The following is an 11,114-nucleotide window of genomic DNA, read 5'->3' as shown; positions in this document are numbered from 1 at the left end:
GGCAAAGGTGACTTTGGGTCACTTCCTGATTAACATTGACCAGATCAGCATACTGGTCAATGGATGACCCAAAGTAGGGGTGGGCAACTGGCCGAGCGGTGCAATGGTCCAAGCTGACCCGGCCCACCATGGTTAGGATTTGGGCCAAGGTTTAAGGCTCAAGTCCATTAGGTACCAAGCCGAAATTGGGCTGTTATATACGTGGGTCGGTTCTAAATTGGATCACGCGCTATTGGGCCGGCCCAGTCTGATGGGCTTCAGTTATTTTATTAATTTTTTTAATAATATAAAATTTTAAAAATTAACTATTGCATAGTAACTTGGTAACTATTACTATTTACCTAAACATTAATTTTATAAAAAACTAAAAAGACAATCAATTAGGTACATAAAAAGTTGAAAACTTGTTAATTATTAATATTTACAAATGGATTTGGGTCAGACTGATCTGGACCTCGCCGAATTCACGTTGACCCATTGGGCCAATGGGTCGGGCCATGGGCTTCTCTTCAAACCTGAGCCCGTTAAGAACTGGGCCAAAACCTGACCCATTTGTAAAACGGTAAGAGCTATCTTCAAAATTAGCCACACTTAAAGCCCGACGATGCCCACTCCTAACTCAAAGTGGGTGAATTAGTTTTAAAAAAACTTAGGTGAGCATTTGCAGCTAGTTCTTCTTCCTATGAATACAATAATATTTTTGTTAGTATATATTTTATGCACACATCAAATGAGATAGTGGGTTGAATGAAGAAGCCTAATGACAGACTTTGTTAATAAGATATTCCAGATGGAAGCCAAATAGTTTATTAGAAAAAACTGTTTTGACTTTAAAGAACTCGTCATTAATATGTCATAGTCTATCTTTAATTCAATGTCTATGATACGTGTGCTTGCAAACGTTTAAGATGGGCCTTTATGATACAGTATAAAATACTCTATCTTTTTCTCAATTTATGTTTCGCTTGCGAGGCTCAAAGAGGTTGGCGTAGTGGGGTGGGCCCTTACCACTAGACGGGTGGCCAATGTTCGATTCTCATGGGCGTCTTTCCTCTATTCCAGCTGACGGCCAGCGTATTTACTGAGGGCAGAGGTCCTAGCCTTGGAGTTTTATGCTGCCGGTAGGACAACCATAAGTATGGCATCGGAGCCAGCACGAACGATCAGGTCTTCATGCTGGGTGCGGTTTCTTTGGGTTATAAATTCAAAAAAAAAAAAAAAGTTTCACCTGGGAGAAAAGTATACTGAAAACAGGTTATATATACTACTGTCCATTTAAGGTTTACCTCAAACCTTAGGTAAGATACAAAAGCTTGTGTCAAACTCATCTATAAACTAATCTATAACTAAGTTGATCAAAGTGCCATAAGCCTAATTCATTGGACAAACAATTTCTTTTTATGTTCATTTATTTTCGGTAATAAAATAATTCCATAGGCAAGATCCAAAAAATCATATTGGTATTAAAAATTTGAGCTAAAACCACAAACAAACAAATACATTCTAATATTATAGGTTGTTTGGATGACTAAAAACCAGACTTTGGTCACCAACAATATATTAAAAAAAAGAGAGTGGTCATTTTTGAGCCAACTAGCTGAAAAGTGGTTGAGATGTCACACAAAAATGGTAGGGTTAGGCATAGTATAGTTGTGTATCAGCCAATACCCGTCGTATCGACAGAATTTTGATACGTTGTCTTGCCGATTCAGCTAATACAACAACAACTACGCCTTCATCCCAAAACAATTGGGGTCGGCGATATGAACCAAAAAAGAAAATCATTTTGGGTCTTCCACATGAATCCTTCTCCAATCATTTCTATCCAATGTCATGTCCTCAGTGAGGTTCAAAGCATTCATATCCTTTCCTATCATCTTCATCCATGTCTTCCTAGGCCTACCCCGACCTCTTTTAACTAATATATTTTTTCATTTCTTCATCCTTCTAACTGGAGCATCATTAGGCCTTCGCCGAATATGTCCAAACCACCGTAAATGATTCTCTCTCATCTTATTTTCAATGGGTGCAACGCCTACCTTCTTACGTATCTCATCGTTCTGAATCTTATCTTTTATTGTATTTCCACACATCCATCTAAGCATACGCATCTCAGCTACACTCATTTTTTGAATATGATGTCTCTTGGCAGCCCAACATTCCATGCCATATAGTAAAGCGGGCCTAATAGTCATCCTATAAAACTTTCTCTTCAACCGCAATGGCATTCTACGATCGCACAACACTCCAGTTGCACTTTTTCAATTCATCCACCCAACTTTTATCCTATGATTTATATCTCCATCAATTTCTCCATACTTTTGGATGATAGATCCCAAATATTTGAAACAATCATCCACTGGTATTTCTTGCTCACCAAGCTTCACTACACTCCCATTACTACTTCGTTGCTTACTATTATTAGCTAATGTTTTATTTTTGGGCTGCCGATTCAGCTAATGTTTTAATAAATATAAAAAATACCAATTTTTATTATTATTTTTAAATTATTTTAATGGTTTTAACACATATCATGTTATGATTGATAAGTATTAATTTTTTATTATTTTTAGGCTGATACATAATGATTGAGCTTAATATCGGTAGAATCAGCAGCCCAACGATTCAGGGTCGATACCAATACTGACAACATTGGTCTACACGTATAACATTTACCAAACCACTTCTAAGTCAACCCTCCAAAGTGTTTTTCACAACTCGAATCACATCCTTTCTGGTGCTCTCAACTATGACCCACTTAGATCGAACGCCATCTAAAAAATTTCTCCACCAATACCACTTTCTTATTGCTATGCCCCCATGGCAGACCATCCAACCCAGCTTCAGAAATGAGCTATTGTGACACTAACAGCTCCTACCAAATTTTGTTAGAGCAATTTATGTTTTAGATGAGTGGCATCTATGGTGTGAAGAATGAACGGTTGAAAACAAAGCAAATGTGATGGTGCTCTGGCCAGTGGCAGAGCCAGAAGTTTTTTGTTGGGTGGGCAGACTTCGGGTCTCGAGGACAATGCTATGGTCTTGAAGGACAATCCATTTATTTGGATAAACATCAAAAGTACAAATCATGAATGGATAAACCCAATTCTTTGCTTTATTTTTTTATTGTCCTCATCAGGGAAAAAAAACACGAAGAGATGATTTCCCTCTTAATAACCTCATAAAAATCTCAGAAAAGGAGCCCAAACCAATGGAAAAAGCATAAATTTCCAAAGTTTACATCATCAAAGCTAAAGCAACCATTCGCCGTTACTAGTCCCAAAATTTTTTAAATTTACACCGTGAAGCAACCAAAAACAAGATGTCCTACCAGGAATTTAATTGGTACTCTGAAAAGATCATAGTCTAAAGAACCAATCTTTAGGCTTAGAAACATCAGTTCTATCAAAAACCAAAATCATGAATCGTTTAGGATAACCGAAAAGACAAACCCAAGAAGTATAACAAAGTTAAGATTCAAAGAAGGGAAATAAAACCCAAACTCCACCTGCCCCCCCCCCCCAAAAAAAAAAAAACAAAACATGAAACCTCTAAGTTTCAACAGGCAAAAAAAGAGAAAAGGAAAGAAGGAAAACAAAAAGGATGAGTACCTTAATATGGAGAAAACTTCCTCCCCACTGGCTGTCGCTTCGATTGTTGAATTATCCAAGCATGGTTCTTGTAAAAGCAAGCACCCTTCCATTGAACGGATGAGTTCGGGGAAGAGACGACACCCACAAAGGAAGAGAGTAGGTCAGACGCACTGTAGAGGGTGTTGAGGATGGGCCAGGAGACCTGTTGGGCAAGAGGGGCAGTATGTCCTTGAGATAGAAGGCCAGTTTTGAAGGGTACCCATACACATCTGAGAAGGACGATGTCGCAGTAGCCAACATCAACAACAACAACCACGCACGGAAGAAAGAAAAATAAGAAGAAGAAGAAGGGGAAGAGAGAGAGATATTGACCTGCTTCATGCCTTCAATCGGTGGTTCGGCGTTCCAGCATGATGGCGAACGGTGGTGATGCTTCTTTACATCGACAACAGTGGTGGAGCCAGGGGTGGGCATGGGTGAAGCAGCAACACAAATGAAACGGTGAAAATGAAATGGAAAACCTCAATCCCTAATTTTTTGAAATGTCCTGACTCCTGACTCGGCCTAGTCACAGTAGACTCGGGGTTGGGTACCGAGTCAAGTTGACTCAGTCGAGTCCTGAGTCGACTCAGTTTCTAATTCTGGGGTGGGTGACCGCCCACCCTTGGCTCCGCCGCTGGCTCTGGCTGTCGTCCATTGTTGTTGTTTTAGGGCTCAAAAACAAAATTAAAAAAAAGTTAGGTTTCAATACGGCCTCATAGAGGAAACAAAAATTACTCAAATATAAGCAAATAAACAATCAACCACAAGACAAAGAAGATTTACATGGCTTGACTATGTGCCTATGTGTAACGCCCCGGATTTCCAAAACAAAGCTAAGTTAAAATTTTCATGAATTTCTTTTTTTTTTTCTTTGCAGCAGAACTTAGAAAAGCTTTTAGCAGCGGAATCAGACGATAATGAGTCGTCAGTTTTAGAAAACTCCAAGCACGTTGCAGGTATGTGGCCAAGCAACTCATTGACCACCAAAGTGTTCCATTTTATCGAAAACATATGTTTATTACAACACTACTGCTTAGGAGAGCAGTGTAGGTTCAATAAAAAGGAAGCAGTACAACTCTGTCTAGAGAAACCCTGGAACTCGATGCCGCCTTGCTCCGCATATCGCCACGCAGGTCCAACACCTGAAATCCCCATAAAACGGGGTCAGAACCACTGATGGTCTGGTAAGCATGCAATCATGTAACCATTCAACTCAAGCACGATAATGACCACTCAGGGTCGCAATGCGCAATAACGACGCTCAAGCCTCCAAGACTTAGCGTATATCGCAGGAGCCTCCTCAGGGCTATGAGTTGAACATCCGCTCGAGTCTTCATGACTTAGAGCAAGCCTTTTCAGGGCTGTGATTTGAATAGCCGCATAAGTCTCCACGACTTAGCCATGACCTCTTCCGGGTCTCAAAGTGATGTCTAGCTCAAGTCTTCATACTTGGCACATCCGTATCCCACGCATCTAAGGACAACTCTTTGAGCTTCGCTTAGTCGTGCGGATACAACACGGGTCTTTGCCCAGTCGGTCCAGTAGTATACCGAACATGACACCTTCACAAAGGTTATGCAGGACTGACTCAACACGTCATCCACTCATACATTCAAAGCATCGCTGTACCTAGAACTAATGCATTGTTTGATAATTAACCGCTCCCGCCTTTGGTACGCAGGTAGAGCTATTGTCCGGGCATCAACGCGACGTTCTGGGGGTTGATTATTCTATGTATTTTAGATACCCCAGAGGCCTGTTGACCCTATCCATAGTAGGGCAGTGTGTTTCAACTGGGAGAATCCTACTAGGCCCATATTCGGATGCATCCTCTACTTGCAGTAGTTGGGTTCAATCCTTAGATCTTAAGGATAACCACGACCCCAAAACCCATGAGTGACTGAGGCCATCGTGGACTCTATCAGGTCCAAAGTAAAATACATGTCACTCAAGGCTGTACCATCACTGTCATTCCACAGTGAGCATAATTCCTGAAGGGGTCTGCCAGTCTTACAATTACTTGGACAGAATCTGCATGCCATTTAGGCAGCCCGTGCTTTCAGCACTACGGGAGTATGTACCCGACCCCATTCAGTCTTCCCCAACACAGTCATTACTGAGGGGGTACCCCTAACACGATCTTCAACCGCGGGGTATGTGCGACCTTAAGTCTTATTCATATGCATGCAGAACACCGCTCTTTGGCACTTCGGCCACCACGAGCATCACACCTCTTTGGGTGGAAACAACACACTCTGGCTCTTCGGCCCTTACGAGTCTGGTTGTGTAACCGTTCTCAATGAGCATGCATATGACTCGATCTAAATAGATCGGCTACTCGGCGTATTTTTACGCAACGAGTCCAAACCTAGCCAAGGCGCAACCTCTACTCCGGCTCAGCGGCCCTTACGAGCAAGGTGCCCTTGCAGGCACAAGGATACGAGCCGATCTGGCATCGTTCCATCAACGGACATCATTATGCCGTTCCATTGGTTCCGGCAGCTCTTCTGCCAACCATTTCGTCAGCACCTCCCCTGCTCTACCGGCAGTAGTGCGACGAACCCTTCTACGTTGTAGAGGGCAAACCATGAACTGGGTAGCACTCTGCTATATGTCAGAGTATCCTGCTACGTTCTTTCTGAGCTATTCATAGCTTCTTCAGAAATTTCAGCAGCACTTCCTCTCTTTTACGGAGAAAGCGTGCGTTTCTTTTATCCATTTCAGCGGCATCTCCCCTCTTTGGTAGGAAATCGCCACGCTTAATTCGGGAAATGGATGCGCACCGTTGTGCGTACTTTGCATCCATCAAGGTTGCAGGAACCCTTGGCCATAGCCAGGCCATACGAAATTGACTTAGTCATTACGTAAAGAGCATTTTGCCAAAAACCGAAGCCTTTCCAATAGGGGCTTCATTCGTCAAGCAGAATCTTGAACGAGGAGCGGTCAAGGAATCGCATGGGCGATTTGGAGTTTGATCTCCATTTGAACGCTCATTTATGCGCTATATATGTAGTATAAGCAGAAGCCTGTGCTTTATACAGCGGCGGCGTAAAGAAATGCATATACTATTGTTCAGGGTGTGTAACTGAACGAAATATTCTACATATATAACAAAGCAGAAGCCTTGGCATCGTTCGACGCGACGGCGTAAGTAAAGACATTACAGAAAGCAGGAGCCTTGGCATCGTTCGACGCGACGGCGTAAGTAAATGCATAATCGGAAGTGCAGTAATCGGAAGTGCAGAAAACAGGGAGCCTTGGCATCATACGACGCGACGGCAAAGGTAAATTACATAGCCTGTGCGATATAAGACGCGTCGGCAGAATCAGCAGATATACACCTAGATCTGTATCCAACGATAGTTACGAGGCGAGCGAGTGAACACCGAAGTGTCCTAGAGGGCTCAACCAAGAACTAGGGTGAGATACTATTTTTGAAGAACGCATATACTGCGCATTCGAACATATATATCCGACGATAGTTACGAGGCGAGCGCGTGAACACCGAAGCGTTCTAGAGGGCTCAACCAAGAACTAAAGCAAGATACTACTTCAGAAAGTATATTCTATATACAAACAATCAAATACTTGAGAGAGATGGATCAACGAAGCGAACTTACTTCAAATCGTGGAAGAAACGGCTCCGGGGTGCTTCTTTGGCTTTGAGCCTTCCTTCGAGAGGTCAGACTAAGTCAGATGAAGCTGACTTAGTTGAGAAAGAGGTAGAGCAGGTCAAGCTACTCAACCTAAGTGGTTTGAACCAAACAGGGTTCGATCCAAGTCAACTGGGTTCAGCAGGTTCGAACTCAGCTCAAGTAGGCTAAGTCTGGGTTCAGAAATCCAAACCGGAATCTGGACCAAAAAGGACTTTGACTTTGACTTTAAACCCAACTAGGTTCAAGTCAAGTCAACTGGGTTTGGACCAGGTCAAGTGGGTTCAGACCCAGGTCAGGTGGGTTAGGACCAGGTCAGGCAGGCTCAGGCTAAGTCAGGCAGGCTCAGACCAGGTCAGGTGGGCTAGGCTAGGTAGGGGAGGTTTAGGAGAGAGAGAGAAGGCAAGAGAGAGAGGGGGGGGTCGATTTTTATGAGAAGAGAGAGAGTGGGGAGGGCTATTTATAGCCCAAGCCCACCTCCTCTTGGGTTTTTCCATGCCATTTTTACCCCTTGGCTTCTTTTAAATTCCTGGAGGTTCCTTTTGAAGTGGGGCCCACAAGATATTTCCATAGGATATTTTGTGGGTCCCACAAGATATTTTCTGAGGAATATTCCTGTGGGTCCCACCAATATTTCTGTGGGTCCCGCAAGAATTTCGGGTTTCCGGTGATTTTTTTCCGAAAAATTTTGAGTACGCCATTTTCTTCGTATTGACGTAACTAAGAAAGTTGGCTCGTACGAATCTCTTCATTTCGTTTAGCTAGGAAGTTATGGCTTCCAGAGTGTTTGAGCATATATTCGCAAAGCGACGAATATCTCAAGTATAACTGGTTCGTACAAATCGATCTGATTCGTATTTCGGGTTCAGATGTTATTTTTACTTGAAAATGCCTCGTGAATTTCTTCAGAAAGATACTGAAAAATTGCGGGTCTTACACTATGTCTACAAAAAGAGTTCAAGATGATCTTATTAATGAGAAAATAATCACCATACAAGATAAATATACAAAAGCATAAAAAGAGAACAAAAGTTATTATTGATCGGTCTACCAAGTAACCTGGTGTGTGCATCCAAACCTCCCTCTCTCTACCAGTAAAATAGAATACATTATTAATGGTTTTCAATAAAGGACAACTCTCACCAACAACACTTCTTTCTGGCTTCTCACAACTTCTTTTTCTCATACAACACCACCACCCTCACAATCTCATAATACCACCATCATATATCATGTGAGATAGTATCCCTCTCTCTCTCTCTCTCACTTTTCTTAATGTAATATGAAAGTCAACAAAAAAACAAAATAGCGCCTCATGAGGATTCTATACACGATGTGGCATGTGGGTCCCATGTGAACCTCAAGTCATAAAACAACAATCTCCACCTTTGCTTGAATGTTGATACCCATCCACCATCTCTCTGAGCTATGTCTCCTTTCCCTATGGTCAATAATGTCAACTCAAGACATTTATCAAGTTCAATCAATGCTTGAACTTTTCAGCAGTTACTTGCTTCATCATCATATCCGCAGAGTTCTCTTTGGCATGAATCTTCTCTAATGGAATCTTCATGTCTTCAATGAACTCATAAATTTTATAGTATCTGATCTCAATATGCTTTGACCTTGAATGATACACCAAATTATGAGCTAAGTCAATTGCACTCTTGTTATCATAATGCACATATACCTTTCTTTCATTTATAAACTCTCTATTTTTTCTCATAATTCCTTAACTGATTTAATTTCAAGTACATTAATACATGATATCATAGAAAAAACATATCTTGATTGTGCTTGCAGTACTAAAATTAAACTTCTCTCAAATTTTACCACTCATTGTGGGTATTAAAGTGGTGGTTTGTTGTCCATCAGCTACCACCACTGGTTTTATCGGTCTAATCGATAGGGCTTTGTAGAAACCTTGTTAGTTCAAAAGATCCTTCACCATTCTATGCCATATGCCAAAGTCCCCTTTGCCATTAAATTTCTTTACCTCAAACTTGACACCCAATATCTCTGGGGTCATACGGAATCCTGCTTAAAGAAAAAAATGATGACTCTAATACTAGTTTGTTGTGGTTTCAGAGCTAAACACAAAATCGAAAAGAGATTCAGATTCGAATGGGGCTTTAAAGAGGAAACACAGATACCTAAACTTAAGCAAAGAAACAATCAACCACCAGATAAGAAAATTTGTGTAGTACGACATTGTGCTTATGCCTACGGGAAGAGTTTGAGATGTTCTTATTAATGTGAAAACAATCATCGTACAAGAGAAATATACAAAAGCATAAAAAGATAACGAAAGTACTTATCGATCGATTTATCAAGTAAACTGGTGCATGCAGCCAAACCTCGCTCTCTTTACCACTAAGATAGAACACCCAAGAATACCTTCTTGATGATCATCAATGTAAAATAGCTCTCACCAATCACCCTTATTTCCTCCCTCTCACGCTTTTTGTTATTCTCATACACCAACACCACCTTCACAATACCACTATCATATACTATATAAGAGAGTCTCACTCTCTCTCACATTTTACTTGATATAATAGGAAAGTCAATAAAAAAAACAAAATAGAGTCTCATGAGGACTCACACATGATATGACATGTGGGTCTCATATTGACCTCAAGCCATAAAACGACTTCATCACATAGATGAACATCATCCAAGGCACCTCTGATGTTAGTAAAACCATAGGAGGTGTCTCTGACTCGATATCCTCTATGCATAAAATATGCCTGGTTCAGATGTGGGTCCCATGAGATTTAAACTGGTTTTGACATGTTCTGTCGTCTAAATTGAGCATGTGTCAAACAAAGGGATGAGAATGCAATGCATTTACATTGTTCTCGATCGCTATTCATGTTTGGGAGAATGGTGGCAAACCATCGAATTGGGACAGAATTGTGGATGCCAAAAACTCTGATTATAGCTATGTTTGGGAGCCTTGCAATGGGATGAGAAAACACTCTCAGTATTTTGCCAATGTGTGATGTGGAGAGATAAAGTTGCAAAAACATCCTTTCATGAAAGGTGTTGAAATGTTGTGTTGAGCCTGAATACATTGTTTTAGCAATGCCACTGGTCCCAAACAGCAAAGAGTATAGAATCATGGCAGAAACCACAACACAATGGCCGATTCAAGCCTAAAAAACATAGCCTAAGTTTCACCTAGTGTTTCAAAAACTGAGTGGGGTTTGGGGTATGTATTCTCTTGGTGCAAAATGCACTAGATTGCCTATGTGGTACTTGACATCCTAATAAGAAAGATTATGTCATCGAATCCCTTCAGGACTTGCTCTCATTGTGGCATGATGGTGATAGTATCACCTCGAGTGACCCGTATGATGTTATAGACCAAAGAATTCAAGTGACTTCCTGTCACTCGGAGGTTAGGAGGTTGAGTTATCCTTAAAATCTAGAGATTGAACCATGCTACTACAGTAGAAGGATGCATCAGAACCAGCATGAAAATTGTCGCTCCACTACAGCCAGAGTCACTCCGGTCACTAGGGTATACAAAATACATATCATAATAAACTCCCAGTTGGTTTCGTTTGACACCGAATTTAAGTTTTTTCACGTAGCAGAGGTGAACGAGTAATATCGAAACAATGCATTAGTCATGGGTACAACGATGAATGAATGATTGTGTGTTAGTGTTACTCATACATTATTTTATGAATGGTATTGATATCAGTACATTGTTAGACCAATCAAGCAAGAGACCCAAATTATATCCATAAGACTAAGCTAAGCTCGATGAGCTCTTGCTTTGATTCATGGGATATCAATACACTAAGTCATGGAGACT

The sequence above is a fragment of the Nuphar pumila genome, chromosome 6, assembly GCF_984573655.1.
Source record: "Nuphar pumila chromosome 6, dmNupPumi1.hap1.1, whole genome shotgun sequence".
Taxonomy (NCBI): Eukaryota; Viridiplantae; Streptophyta; class Magnoliopsida; order Nymphaeales; family Nymphaeaceae; genus Nuphar; species Nuphar pumila.
Note: the sequence above shows the minus strand (reverse complement) of the source record.